Source organism: Bombina bombina, chromosome 1 (genome assembly GCF_027579735.1).
Source record: "Bombina bombina isolate aBomBom1 chromosome 1, aBomBom1.pri, whole genome shotgun sequence".
NCBI lineage: Eukaryota > Metazoa > Chordata > Amphibia > Anura > Bombinatoridae > Bombina > Bombina bombina.
This window is the reverse complement of record NC_069499.1, coordinates 15,386,974-15,403,392: the sequence shown is the minus strand read 5'-3', so window position 1 is coordinate 15,403,392 and position 16,419 is coordinate 15,386,974.

Sequence of the window (16,419 nt, the reverse complement as noted above, 5' to 3'; positions counted from 1 at the left end):
TGATGAAGGAGGGTATCTGAGTCAAAAATTATCTCAATCTGATGTCAATATGACTCGCTTTCTCAGTAAAGATTTTCATTACCCGACACTATTGGACGGCCTGGTGGGTGTTTTTGATTTTTGTGTACCTTAGGGATTAAATAGAAGGTAGCTACTTTAGGATGATCTACTGTCAAAAACCTTTTTTCCTTGTTGGTAATGATGTTATTGATTCTGGCATTAGATATCAAATCATTATACTGAGTATGAAACTGTTCAGTTGGATTACTCCACAATTTTTTATAGCAAGTCTGATCTGTTAACTGTTTATTGGCTTCTTTTTGGTACTGTTCAATGGGCCAGATGACGATATTGCCCCCCTTATCGGCCTTACGTATAATAACATCATCCCAATCTTGGATTTCTGATAAGGCTCGTTTCTCTTGTTTGGGCAAATTCATTGGTGGTGGTCTTACCACTAACTCAGATATCTCTTTGCATACAATGTTATTAAATATCTGTATACTTGGGCTTTTTGGGGATTTTGGTATATATTTAGATTTAATTGTCATGTTGTTCCGCCAATTATATTGTGGATCTTGTTCATTTTCCTTTAGTAAGTCTTCCATATCTTGCAGTAGAGATAAGTCCTCTGCAGTCCAATTGTATTCTATGCCTGAATCTCTTTGATTTTGCATATCCAAATATTGTTTCCTTAAAAGCAATTTTCTTAGATACAGTTGTATGTCTTTGATGTTTTCAAATTTGTCAAGTGAAACACTAGGGTGTTACGGTTGCCTCCAGGCTGGCTGGAAGTTGGACCGTAGAAAAGGATGCTCCTAGTGTTCACCAAAGGATCATCAGCACCGTAGACATCATAACTGCTGCGTAGCCACCATAAGTAATGAAGACTTAGCTCCAGTAGGTGAACCTCTTCCTTCTGTAGAGCGAAGCAGGATCAGGAACAAGAGCTCTTACAAGAGCTCAGTAGCTAAGGGAGTATGAAGAGCATAGCAATCCCTGTAGTGATTATAGCTGTCCCCTACAAACATGAGTCAAGGCTGCAAGTTAGAGGGTCAGAAAAGGTCTGAAGTGCTGGAACACCCAGGATGCTTTTTATTGAGGTTACATGCAAAAAGGACACTCTCAGGGGAGGCATAAAATCCCCAATCACACATTTAGATAGAGAGACAACGCCCTTTGACAGGCCATAGTAGAATTACATTACTTCAGCAGATAACAAGTTACACACAAGAAAACAATGCAGTCCATCTTATCACTAGCAGTGGGAATGTTTATCACTAAACTTAATTAGAGCTGATGCCAGCAAACTTGTATTTAGAAACTAGCTTCTTGAAGCTGAACAAAGTTAACTCTTTAGTTCTGACCGAAGGGTCTGTCACATAGCACTTAATGGCACACAATGAAAACTAATGCTTTTGTAACAGTGCTCCCTTTCAGTGCTCCCTGCCTGTGTGGTACTTGGTTCAGTAAGCCCTATTTACTGAACCAAGTGGAAGAAAGACAGGGACAAGTTATTTTACAGGTCTGGGGACATAGTCTTAAAGGGGCATTGTTCACCAAAGTCACAATATGTCCCCAGACGGTTCTTAAAGGGCCATACACACCCAATAAAGGTTAATACGTTTTCAGGGGCACAATCTTCAGGGGCCATAGTCATGAGGAAGGAGGCTGGCAAATAGGCTTCTCCACAATCCAGGGAAGCAGGGCAATTTTCCATTTAAAGGGCCAGTTACAAATAGCAGTTTGTAACATATCTCCCCTTTTGGAGGGAGACTAACCAGGCACCTGACCTTCTGTCGGTCAGTGCCTAAGTTAGTCTCGCAACCCACCCACAAATAAACATTAGCAGCAAAGTAGCCCCCCCACAATAAGTAGTACTGGCCTGTAGGTTCCAGGTTGTAGGATGAAAGTGTAGCATCCTCGGCCTTCCTGGCGCAGCTGGGCAAATAGCTGGTGGTACTTGGGGGGCAGAGGCCAGCGGCACTCTGCCCTGGTGCCAGCGCTTCTGCTGGGGTGAGGGGTTTGCAGGCCAGTCCTGTAACAAGGGGATCTGTAGGGCAGAGACCAGCAGCGCTCTGTCCTGATGCCAGCTCTTCTGCTGGGGGAATTGGGGCATAGTCCTGCCCGGTGGCAAAGGGAACGTGGGGGTCAGTGGGGGTTAACATCTCCACTGTTAACCCTAGGCCCAAGTTAGGAGTTAGCTGGGGAGGGGGAGATTGGCTTACCTCCTCCTCCTGATACTCTGGCGGCCGTTGGGAAGGGAGGTCGATGCTCTCTGCTCCCTGTGGAACATGCTGCGGCTGGGGAGAGAGACCGATTTTCTCCTCTCCCTGGAAGGCTGGCTGGAAGTTGGACTATAGAAAAGGATGCTCCTAGCGCTCACCAAAGGATCATCAGCACCGTAGACACCATAACTGCTGCGTAGCCACCATAAGTAATGCAGACTCTATGAACCACCGCTGCTGGGCTGGTATCTCGCCGTCTGCTCTGCGCCCTGGACCTACGACCAGGCTCCAGTAGCTGTCCCCTACAAGGTCAAGGCTGCAAGTTAGACTTTCAGAAAAGGTCTGAAGTGCTGGAACACCCAGCCTGCTTTTTATTGAGGTTACATGCAAAAAGGACACTCTCAGGGGGAGGCATAAAATCCCCAATCACACATTTAGATAGAGAGACAACGCCCTTTGACAGGCCATAGTAGAATTACATTACTTCAGCAGATAACAAGTTACACACAAGAAAACAATGCAGTCCATCTTATCACTAGCAGGCTGACTCTGGAGGTGATTAGACAATGGGAATGTTTATCACTAAACTTAATTAGAGCTGATGCCAGCAAACTTGTATTTAGAAACTAGCTTCTTGAAGCTGAACAAAGTTAACTCTTTAGTTCTGACCGAAGGGTCTGTCACATAGCACTTAATGGCACACAATGAAAACTAATGCTTTTGTAACAGTGCTCCCTTTCTGTGGAACACTCTGCCTTGGTGGTACTTGGTTCAGTAAGCCCTATTTACTGAACCAAGTGGGAGAAAGCCAGGGACAAGTTATTTTACAGGTCTGGGGACATAGTCTTAAAGGGACATTGTTCACCAAAGTCACAATATGTCCCCAGATGGTTCTTAAAGGGCCATACAGCTTAAATTGAATAAAACAAACTGCCCACATTATATGTTTATGTTCGGCTAGTCGCCGAAAAATAACTAAAGTTAAGAGGTTTGTTTATCCAGGGAAAGCCCGCAATATATCTATGCATTCGGCTGACAGCCGTTAGTCAACTAGTAATATGAGGCGTTTTTAATAAACATCGCTATTAGATTAACCTTGTCATTAAATTCTGCAAATTAAAAAAGTTGTGCTTTTAGCATATCAAGTTGCTAAGCCCTAACATGTTTCGCCACCAAAGTGGCTTTCTCAAAGGGTAAATCGTGGTGTTCGGCGTGGTCTTTTAACAGCTCGTATCACTCCCCTTTTCCGTGACGTCATCGCCTATCAGAATGGATGTTCGTCTGCGCCAATTGTCATCTCTCTAAAGTGCTTGCTTGATGTGATCTAGCACCTGAGTGGATGCTTGTCGATTGGAGTTCTAAGCTTATAATGAATGAAAAATGTAACAATTCTCTCGTTATAATTTAATCAATGTATTAAGTGTTATAAGGTTATCTCAATATGTGTTTTAATCGCAACTGTTGGAATCAGTGTACTTATGTGCTCTATCCACATTGTTATTGAATGGCATGCTGGGAATGTTATAGTTAAATTGTATATGTATATGTAACGGATAGATGTTGTTACACAATTCCCATAATAGTCATTATAATTTCCTGTATCAGATACTTATGGTTAACAGGTTATATCACTATACATGAATAGATAACGTTGAGATAGGATTAATTTGTTCGTTAACTGGGGGTGGCGAGGGAAATGAAGTGGGTTGAAATTCTTATATTCAAGGACTGAATCACTTTGTATAATACTTATAGTCCCAGAATCCCAGAACCTAATGCAATAATATACATAGAAATGTACAAATATGTGTGCAAGAGAGATTTGCAACACACAAAGAGAAAGATTGCAGGTTGCTGGATTGTGTAATAACTGTACCCACTGTAGATAAAGGTCAGACACATAAAGAATAAGTAAGTATCAAAATCATCCGATCATTCACATTTATACTAAATAACTTTATTAGTGAAAAAATATATATTGAAAGTCCGGCTGGACTCATACACATGCACACACACACATACTATTAAAACTAGCTGGAACTCAGATAATATTATTGGTATATCAGATAGCACTCCCGTATTCAAATTATAATAACTAGCAGGGAATCTAAACTATTTATAGTGTTGCAATATTGAACCCTGTTAGTATATAATAGATTATAGACAGCAAGAAAAAATAATTGCTGTATTAGTTAGTCCTCCTTTAAGGCAAGTCTGCACTATTAGGATAGGCAAAAACACTGTATAGTCTGAAGTGCTGGGTATTAGTGCATGAATTAGCCAACCCAAGCACAGCCTTAAATATCTGCGTGTTTGAGTCCTAAACTGAGTGAGAGTTGCACTGAAATTATTGTTAACGATACTATTGCTAGTAATAGTTCAAGTGGTCAATATATAGGCCCCATAGATATAAAATATAAGCCTGGATTAAAGAGACAAAATATGTTGAGTGCCTCTTATTGAGCCACAATATAGCTGTTTGCCGTGGTATTTGTGACCTGGTATTCAGGGTGGATATATTTGAACAAATTAGCATAGACCGATATTGTTTGCTACAAACTAACAGACCTTGTCGTAATTTTACCACATCCAATAGTAGTGCTTGATAAGCTAGTTTGAATGTGGTGCAGATAGCCTGCTTTTTAATTAATATAAGTCGCTATTGTTTGCTGCAAACTAACAAGCGTGTCAGCAATTATAACACATCACACCATAGTGCTTAATCAGCCAGTTTGAATGCTGTGCAGTTAGTCTGCTTATTACCGTAAATTTATGAGTTTTAGAAATCTGACCCCTATTATCGGCCAGAGAATTACCACTGAAATACTTAGAGATATCCCATTACAAACAGCCACCAAGTTAAATCGTCTACATTAGACGTGAATGAGGACTAAGCTATAAAAAGGTCTCTTCTATAGCGGAGACCTGATTACTTTTAACTGTCTATGAATATTGGAATAATATCAAGAGTGCTAGCACTGAGTCAGCAAATTAAAAATTGGGGGTTCAGTAACCCCGTGTTCGTGACTCAGTGCTAGCACTCTTGATATTATTCCAATATTCATAGACAGTTAAAAGTAATCAGGTCTCCGCTATAGAAGAGACCTTTTTATAGCTTAGTCCTCATTCACGTCTAATGTAGACGATTTAACTTGGTGGCTGTTTGTAATGGGATATCTCTAAGTATTTCAGTGGTAATTCTCTGGCCGATAATAGGGGTCAGATTTCTAAAACTCATAAATTTACGGTAATAAGCAGACTAACTGCACAGCATTCAAACTGGCTGATTAAGCACTATGGTGTGATGTGTTATAATTGCTGACACGCTTGTTAGTTTGCAGCAAACAATAGCGACTTATATTAATTAAAAAGCAGGCTATCTGCACCACATTCAAACTAGCTTATCAAGCACTACTATTGGATGTGGTAAAATTACGACAAGGTCTGTTAGTTTGTAGCAAACAATATCGGTCTATGCTAATTTGTTCAAATATATCCACCCTGAATACCAGGTCACAAATACCACGGCAAACAGCTATATTGTGGCTCAATAAGAGGCACTCAACATATTTTGTCTCTTTAATCCAGGCTTATATTTTATATCTATGGGGCCTATATATTGACCACTTGAACTATTACTAGCAATAGTATCGTTAACAATAATTTCAGTGCAACTCTCACTCAGTTTAGGACTCAAACACGCAGATATTTAAGGCTGTGCTTGGGTTGGCTAATTCATGCACTAATACCCAGCACTTCAGACTATACAGTGTTTTTGCCTATCCTAATAGTGCAGACTTGCCTTAAAGGAGGACTAACTAATACAGCAATTATTTTTTCTTGCTGTCTATAATCTATTATATACTAACAGGGTTCAATATTGCAACACTATAAATAGTTTAGATTCCCTGCTAGTTATTATAATTTGAATACGGGAGTGCTATCTGATATACCAATAATATTATCTGAGTTCCAGCTAGTTTTAATAGTATGTGTGTGTGTGCATGTGTATGAGTCCAGCCGGACTTTCAATATATATTTTTTCACTAATAAAGTTATTTAGTATAAATGTGAATGATCGGATGATTTTGATACTTACTTATTCTTTATGTGTCTGACCTTTATCTACAGTGGGTACAGTTATTACACAATCCAGCAACCTGCAATCTTTCTCTTTGTGTGTTGCAAATCTCTCTTGCACACATATTTGTACATTTCTAGGATTAATTTGTTATAGGTCCCTAATTTGAAAGTATCCATTTAGTATCATGCCACTGAAATTACCAATGGTAGAATTGTAGGTGATTTACTTTCGATGATAATTACCAAATTCATGTGTAGTATTATTCTTATTAGGTGTTACTTGTGGTATTTTAAAATCTCTATATTTTAGATTTTGAAGTCGCACGTATAGGTTTTGTGCAATTCCTAAGTATACCATATTATAAAGAATCAGGTTTTTTCTAATATTACATTATAGTGAAGTGAATATAGAGGCTGTGTAAGAGTGCGGTTTAAGATATTGTGATTTAGATTCTGAGTACGTTATAAATAATAGTAGTTATCAAAATAATAAAATAAAATAACACAGAGGCTGTAAAAAGTGAACCAATTATGTTAGTTATGTGTGTGGAGTCATGGGTGATTCTAAGTAAAAGATATAATTGTGTGGGGTCATACAACAACTAAAAGTGAGTGCTCTCAACAAGAAAGGAAAAATGAAAAAATGTGCAAAACAATGTGAAAAAAATGGTTGCATGATTAGAGTGAGGAAGGGATAGGCCGCAATACTCTACGGTGTGTGTGCTAATGAGTAAAGTGCTAGGTACGTGAGCTAAATAAAGTGCCTAGGCATTGTGATGGGGACGTTATCATTGTATTAATCAAATATTAAAACATTTTTTATTTGGTGTCACTCTATCTCACACTATCCTAACCTGTTCTAGTTGATTCCAATTCTTATTGGTCCAAGGATATTCTCTAGTAAAGAAAATATCATTTCTCTTGATTCATATATTAACCAAAGTACTGGCGTATATGTTTATGGTTCTTCCTCTATCTTATTGAGTTACACTGATTCAGTTTTCAGATAAGAAACATAATTATTATGTTCGTTCAACCCATTGGGTTGAGTGGCATTTAACAGGTAGATCCATCTACTTTCATATTGTAGTAGTTGTTTCTCTTTGTCTCCACCTCTTATGCCAAATTTAACTTTTTGCACTCCAAAACACTGGAAAGTATTCGGTTTGCCCTGATGGTATTTATAGAAATGTCTAGCCACTGATGTAATGGTCTTTTTATTATGTAGGTCTTTGGCTGCATTCTTTATATTTCGTACATGTTCCTGCAACCATGTGTGTAATTTCCGTGTCGTCATTCCGACGTAGATCTTCGGGCAGTTACAGTCTAAGACATAAATTACACTAGTAGTGTTGCAGTTGATGAAAGATTTAATATTGTGTATTTTATTAAATCTGTCTTTCACAGTGGTGGTCTTTTTCAAAAATTGACAACTTGAGCATGATCAACATGGATAGGATCCATTTGGTATATTACCTCTTACAGTTTTTTTGTCGTATACGAAGTGACTGGGACTCAATATATCTTTTAGGTTTTTTGTCCTTCTGTAGCTGACCTCTATTTTAGGTCCTATTAGTTTCTCCAATACATTATCTGATTGAAGGATGTGCCAATGTTTTTGGATTATCTTGATTATCTCGTGACTCTGTGCATTGTAGGTTAACACGAGTCTTGTTTTACCATCCTTCTTTCGAGATTTAGGTTTTAATAAATCTTGTCGGTTTGTTTTGTATGCTCTGTGCTTGGCCTTTTTGATGGAGGATTTACTGTACCCTCTCTGGCTGAGACGACTGGCTACTTCTATCGCTCTTTTTTGATATAATTCATCTTCTGAGCAATTTCTCCTTGTTCGTAAGAATTCCCCTATTGGAAGCGATTTGATTGTACATGGAGCATGTGCACTTGTACTAAACAATAGTGTATTGGTAGCTGTCTCTTTACTGAATACATCTGTCCCTAGCATTCCATTTTCTTTCTTGAATAATCTCAAGTCCAAGAATGTGATTTCTGTTTGACTGTAATCATATGTTAATTTGATATTTAGATTGTTCTGATTCAAAATTTCTAGGAAACTCTTCAGTTTTTCTTGCGGTCCTTCCCATATCATCAAGATATCATCAATGTATCTCAGCCAGAGAGGGATGTGTTGAGTATATTCTTCATTATCTGTTGTGAAGACTGTATTGTGCTCTCACCAACGTAAGTAGGTGCACAGGCAGTTCCCATAGCCGTTCCTCTACACTGTAGGTTAGGATTTGTTATTAAAGATGAAATAATTCTTCTTAAGTACAAACTCTAATAATTTTAGAATAAAATGATTATGATTTAGATCTTCCTCATTTGTCGTATTAAGGTAATACTGTACTGCTTCTAAACCTAACTCGTGTTTGATACTAGTGTAGAGAGCTTCTACATCTGCAGTTACCAGCCACATAGAAGGTCCAAGTTGAATGTCTTGAAGTTGCTGTAGGGTTTCCATAGTGTCCTTGATGAAGGAGGGTATCTGAGTCAAAAATTCTCTCAATCTGATGTCAATATATTGACTCGCTTTCTCAGTAAGATTTTCATTACCCGACACTATTGGACGGCCTGGTGGGTGTTTTTGATTTTTGTGTACCTTAGGGATTAAATAGAAGGTAGCTACTTTAGGATGATCTACTGTCAAAAACCTTTTTTCCTTGTTGGTAATGATGTTATTGATTCTGGCATTAGATATCAAATCATTATACTGAGTATGAAACTGTTCAGTTGGATTACTCCACAATTTTTTATAGCAAGTCTGATCTGTTAACTGTTTATTGGCTTCATTTTGGTACTGTTCAATGGGCCAGATGACGATATTGCCCCCTTATCGGCCTTACGTATAATAACATCATCCCAATCTTGGATTTCTGATAAGGCTCGTTTCTCTTGTTTGGGCAAATTCATTGGTGGTGGTCTTACCACTAACTCAGATATCTCTTTGCATACAATGTTATTAAATATCTGTATACTTGGGCTTTTTGGGGATTTTGGTATATATTTAGATTTAATTGTCATGTTGTTCCGCCAATTATATTGTGGATCTTGTTCATTTTCCTTTAGTAAGTCTTCCATATCTTGCAGTAGAGATAAGTCCTCTGCAGTCCAATTGTATTCTATGCCTGAATCTCTTTGATTTTGCATATCCAAATATTGTTTCCTTAAAAGCAATTTTCTTAGATACAGTTGTATGTCTTTGATGTTTTCAAATTTGTCAAGTGAAACACTAGGGTGTTACGGTTGCCTCCAGGCTGGCTGGAAGTTGGACCGTAGAAAAGGATGCTCCTAGTGCTCACCAAAGGATCATCAGCACCGTAGACATCATAACTGCTGCGTAGCCACCATAAGTAATGAAGACTTAGCTCCAGTAGGTGAACCTCTTCCTTCTGTAGAGCGAAGCAGGATCAGGAACAAGAGCTCTTACAAGAGCTCAGTAGCTAAGGGAGTATGAAGAGCATAGCAATCCCTGTAGTGATTATAGCTGTCCCCTACAAACATGAGTCAAGGCTGCAAGTTAGAGGGTCAGAAAAGGTCTGAAGTGCTGGAACACCCAGCCTGCTTTTTATTGAGGTTACATGCAAAAAGGACACTCTCAGGGGGAGGCATAAAATCCCCAATCACACATTTAGATAGAGAGACAACGCCCTTTGACAGGCCATAGTAGAATTACATTACTTCAGCAGATAACAAGTTACACACAAGAAAACAATGCAGTCCATCTTATCACTAGCAGGCTGACTCTGGAGGTGATTAGACAATGGGAATGTTTATCACTAAACTTAATTAGAGCTGATGCCAGCAAACTTGTATTTAGAAACTAGCTTCTTGAAGCTGAACAAAGTTAACTCTTTAGTTCTGACCGAAGGGTCTGTCACATAGCACTTAATGGCACACAATGAAAACTAATGCTTTTGTAACAGTGCTCCCTTTCAGTGCTCCCTGCCTGTGTGGTACTTGGTTCAGTAAGCCCTATTTACTGAACCAAGTGGGAGAAAGCCAGGGACAAGTTATTTTACAGGTCTGGGGACATAGTCTTAAAGGGGCATTGTTCACCAAAGTCACAATATGTCCCCAGACGGTTCTTAAAGGGCCATACACACCCAATAAAGGTTAATACGTTTTCAGGGGCACAATCTTCAGGGGCCATAGTCATGAGGAAGGAGGCTGGCAAATAGGCTTCTCCACAATCCATGGAAGCAGGGCAATTTTCCATTTAAAGGGCCAGTTACAAATAGCAGTTTGTAACATATCTCCCCTTTTGGAGGGAGACTAACCAGGCACCTGACCTTCTGTCGGTCAGTGCCTAAGTTAGTCTCGCAACCCACCCACAAATAAACATTAGCAGCAAAGTAGCCCCCCCACAATACGTAGTACTGGCCTGTAGGTTCCAGGTTGTAGGATGAAAGTGTAGCATCCTCGGCCTTCCTGGCGCAGCTGGGCAAATAGCTGGTGGTACTTGGGGGGCAGAGGCCAGCGGCACTCTGCCCTGGTGCCAGCGCTTCTGCTGGGGTGAGGGGTTTGCAGGCCAGTCCTGTAACAAGGGGGTCTGTAGGGCAGAGGCCAGCAGCGCTCTGTCCTGATGCCAGCTCTTCTGCTGAGGGAATTGGGGCATAGTCCTGCCCGGTGGCAAAGGGAACGTGGGGGTCAGTGGGGGTTAACATCTCCACTGTTAACCCTGGGCCCAAGTTAGGAGTTAGCTGGGGAGGGGGAGATTGGCTTACCTCCTCCTCCTGATACTCTGGCGGCCGTTGGGAAGGGAGGTCGATGCTCTCTGCTCCCTGTGGAACATGCTGTGGCTGGGGAGAGAGACCGATTTTCTGCTCTCCCTGGAAGGCACACTCCGGCTGGGGAGGGAAGTCGATGCTCTCCCCTCCCTGTAGCTGGGTCTGTCGCTGGGGATCTGGGCCGCCTGCCCAGCATCCCTGTAGGGCCGGTAGAGAGACTGCGGTCCCATCTCCACCTGCCTGCTGGGGGATCCTCCCAGGAACAGTCTATGAGGCCTGCTGCCTCGGGTATCTCTGGTTGGGGTTGGGGAAGGAGACCGGTTGTCTCTTCCCTCTGCACGGTATACTGCCGCTGGGGAGGGAGGTCGCTGCTCTCCTCTCCCTGTAACTCACTTTCTCGCTGGAGACCAGGTGTCCATACCCCCAAACTCCACAGTTGGCGCTCAAAGGCTCGTGCCGCTTCGTTCTCAGTATCCAATTCCCGGATGATGCGACTGACTACCTCCTGCGCAGGGTCTGGACCATATCGGACTAGCCGCCTCTTTACCTCTGGAACGAAATCAGCGCCCTCATAGCGACGGATCCGGTTGAGGTGCTCTTCACAGGGTTCTGACCATTATCTTGTCAGCTCCATGCTGCTGTAGGTAGGGACGCTGCGCAGTGGCTAGCGCTGCCCTCAATAACTCTCATACGATACCAGTGCTGTTGGGGTGCTGCTCCTTGCGCTTGGACGCCATCCCACCGCTGCCGCCAAATGTTACGGTTGCCTCCAGGCTGGCTGGAAGTTGGACCGTAGAAAAGGATGCTCCTAGCGCTCACCAAAGGATCATCAGCACCGTAGACACCATAACTGCTGCGTAGCCACCATAAGTAATGCAGACTCTATGAACCACCGCTGCTGGGCTGGTATCTCGCCGTCTGCTCTGCGCCCTGGACCTACGACCAGGCTCCAGTAGGTGAACCTCTTCCTTCTGTAGAGCGAAGCAGGATCAGGAACAAGAGCTCTTACAAGAGCTCAGTAGCTAAGGAGTATGAAGAGCATAGCAATCCCTGTAGTGATTATAGGCTGTCCCCTACAAGTCAAGGCTGCAAGTTAGACTTTTCAGAAAAGGTCTGAAGTGCTGGAACACCCAGCCTGCTTTTTATTGAGGTTACATGCAAAAAGGACACTCTCAGGGGGAGGCATAAAATCCTGCCAATCACACATTTAGATAGAGAGACAACGCCCCCTTTGACAGGCCATAGTAGAATTCACATTACTTCAGCAGATAACAGATTACACACAAGGAAACACAATGCAGTCCATCTATCACTAGGCAGGCTGACTCTGGAGGTGATTAGACAATGGGAATGTTATCTCCTAAACTTAATTAGAGGCTGATGCCACGCAAACTTGTATTTAGAAACCTAGCTTCTTGAAGCAGAACAAAGTTAACTCTTTAGTTCTGACCGAAGGGTCTGTCACATAGCACTTAATGGCACACAATGAAAACTAATGCTTTTTGTAACAGTGCTCCCTTTCTGTGGAACACTCTGCCTTGGTGGTACTTGGTTCAGTAAGCCCTATTTACTGAACCAAGTGGGAGAAAGCCAGGGACAAGTTATTTTACAGGTCTGGGGACATAGTCTTAAAGGGACATTGTTCACCAAAGTCACAATATGTCCCCAGATGGTTCTTAAAGGGCCATACACACCAAATAAAGTGTTAATTACGTTTTCAGGGGCACAATCTTCCAGGGGCCATAGTCATGAGGAAGGAGGCTGGCAATAGGCTTTTCCACAATCCAGGAAGCAGGGGCAAATTTTCCATTTAAGGGCCAGTTACAAATAGCAGTTTGTAACATAGGGCAAAAAGACAGACCTTTAGATAACAATGAATTATGGTCTTCTGATAACATTTTGTTATAAAATTCAGGATTTTCATTGTTTCATTTTGATTTTTGAGAAGGGGCTGGGACTTCTGCCTTTTTGCTGGCCGAATGCCAAATGCATAGATATATTGCAGGCTTTCCCTGGATAAACAAACCTCTTAACTTTAGTTATTTTTCGGCGACTAGCCGAACATAAACATATAATGTGGGCAGTTTGTTTTATTCAATTTAAGCTATCTGATAATATATGCTCTTAAGCTGCAGCTGTGCCTATACAAGAATATAGTGAGCAGGCTGTTTAAAGTTAATTCAAGCAATAGGTTTACACACGCTTCTAAACTGCAGTAGGACCCATTGTAATTAATATCTGATTTATTTAACTGGTGTAGTTTATACCAATATTAGGTTATTATATAACCCGGAGCTGAAACTTGTTGAAGTACAAAGACCATTTCTATAAGTTTCTATAGTGACCTATACTTTACGAGTGCTGTATCCGACCACCATAAGCCATCATAGTATATAATGTTGAAACAAACACTATCATGATAGCATTGTAAACTTTTACTATAAACACTTTGGATAATTATACAATCATTCCAAGTTCGTTTGGATAATTTTTACTGATACCATAGCAGCAAGCTCTAACAAACTGACCTAGAATTAGGAGCAAATAAGTATCAAACACACTAGCTCTCTAAAGATAAACTATATACCAAATGAACTTAGACAATACAAGATATTCCTTAAGTGTTTTACTTTACTTATTTTTTCAAGTCATTACAGCTTATTATGTTGAAATACATACCATGATTACAGTATAATAAAAGTTTCACTATATAAAGGTGGGAAACCAACCATTTTTTCAGAAATTGGTAATATAATAAGTAAGCTGCCACAAATATATTACAATAGCAAACTCCCACAAACGGACCTCAGATTGGGATATAAACAGGTGTATATATTGACATCTTTATACTCTGAACGTGGGGAAATATATGAGAATCACATAAGTACTGTTTATCACTTAAGATTACAGTGAATAGAGGACAAGTATCGAATTCCCTCCATCACTAGATTATAGTAAAGAGTTACAACTCTATCATTGGATTTATTTTATAAAATACGGAGAAATATAAATTTCTAATGATAGTTCACCAAAAGTGATCACTAATTTTTCAAAATCAATATCGGGGCTTTATATATACTGAATAACACTATTTAAGTGCTATTCTGAGTCCTAATCCACTGTATATGAATTTAAAGTGATACCTTACACTAGTATTCCATCTAGTATACTTAATACCCTTATGCAGTATACTACTGGATTTTTCTAAGTACAGACATCTAACCTTTGGTCAAGAAAATACAACCTAAGTCACTATTTGTGTGGAATACTACACGCAGCCTATTGTAATTTCATCTACATTCTATGTTTTAATAAATTATATGTTTGTTTGTGGATCCGTTATTTTTTATATGATACCCAATAAAGGTTATATTAATGTATTACGGGTAAAAACCGTCTCCCTCCTCTAATAATTGTTCTAACTTATAGCCACTTCTCTTGGGCTTAGAGTGCTCCTAAGTGTACATCTCTTTCAATTCAAGGATTGAAATCCCTTCACCATGTTGAACTGCATTAGGGATGTGGGACTGACTTTAAAGCCAGAGAAATGTAGCATAGTGATGTCCGAGGTCCAGTACCTTGGACAATTGGGTGGGCTGTGGGCGACAGTGTCCCAAACCTGCAAAGTATGAGGCCATTGCCCAGTGGCCCACTCCCCAGATGATAACCCAGGTCTTAACTTTCCCTTGGGATGGCAGGGGGTATTACCAAAGGTTTGTCCCTGACTCACAGCACAATTGCTAAGCCCCTTACTGACCTGACAAGAAAAACCTCCCCGACAGGTCCTGTGGTTGAGGCTGCGAGGCTTGGTGTTTGAGACTTTGACATCAGCACCAATTATATTTTGCTTCTGACCCAAACAAACATTTTTGTGGTCACAGATGCCTCTACTTTTGGGTTGGAAGCAGTACTGAGCCAAGTGGGGGCACATGGTAGTGAGCACATCAGTGGCTTACATCAACCGAAAGCTGCTACCACCTGGAAGTGGGGTATGCTGCTATAGAGAAGGAGTGTTTGGCACTGGTGTGGGCATTGAAAAAGTTACAAACCATACCTCTATGGTTTGATGGTTCCACGTTGCTCACTGACCACAACCCTTTGATCTGGCTCAACCGGGTCTCCAAAAACAATGGGCACTTACTGCCCTGGAGTCTTGCCCTGCAGCCCCTACAACTTTACAGTGCAATATCGTCTGGGAAAGCAAAATAGGAATGCTGATCGGCCTTTCCCGGCAAACAGATTTTTTAAGTTGTCCTTTACTCCCGGATCATCCCCAAGCTGACCCCGTGGTGGTTGAGCCCAGGTCCTGCCGGACGATGGAGCAGAGGGGGAGTATTGTAATGAACCAAGGGCCTACAGAGATACCACCTTTCTACAGGGAGAAGGTTCGGGGCAGTTTAGTGGTTTGAGCGGCTGAGGCACAAGCCCCTGATGCCGATTTGGGACTATTTGCGGACAGACTAAGTACACATGTCAGTAACGGGACCCCAACACCATTTTCACTCGTAAATCGCATGTTTTCCACGACAATGGGATTATTAGGAACGCTGAGGGGCAGGGGTTTGGTTGAGACTCATGTCTTTCAGGGCAGGAATCTGTATCCCACGTAACCGGATCCCTGGAACTAGTTTCATTCACCTCTAATCCCCACACGGATGACTTATTTCTTATCAATAGAACCTTGCTCAGACTCTTAGGCATCACTTATCCCATTATCATCAAAGAGAGCCTGCATGCCAGAGTCAGAATGACTGTTATCTGTGTCAAAAGCCTTCCCATTGTTCCCTGTTTGATCTGATTACCTTCCCATTGGCCACCCTTTGATATGATTACCCAGTTGAAGAAGGATTGTCCCTTAAAGGGACAGTCTACCATAGAATTGTTATTGTTTTAAAAGATAGATAATCCCTTTATTACCCATTCCCCAGTTTTGCATAACCAACACTGTTATATTAATATACTTTTTACCTCTGTGATTACCTTGTATCTAAGCCTCTGCAGACTGCTCCTTATCTCAGTTATATTAATATACTTTTTACCTCTGTGATTACCCTGTATCTAAGCCTCTGCCAGACTTCCCCTTATCGCAGTTATATTAATACACTTTTTACCTCTGTGATTACCCTGTATCTAAGCCTCTGCACACTGCCCCTTATCTCAGTTATATTAATATACTTTTTACTTCTGTGATTACCCTGTATCTAAGCCTCTGCAGACTGCCCCTTATGTCAGTTATATTAATATACTTTTTACCTCTGTGATTACCTTGTATCTAAGCCTCTGCACACTGCTCCTTATCTCAGTTATATTAATATACTTTTACCCTCTCTGATTACCCTGTATCTAAGCCTCTGCAGGACTGC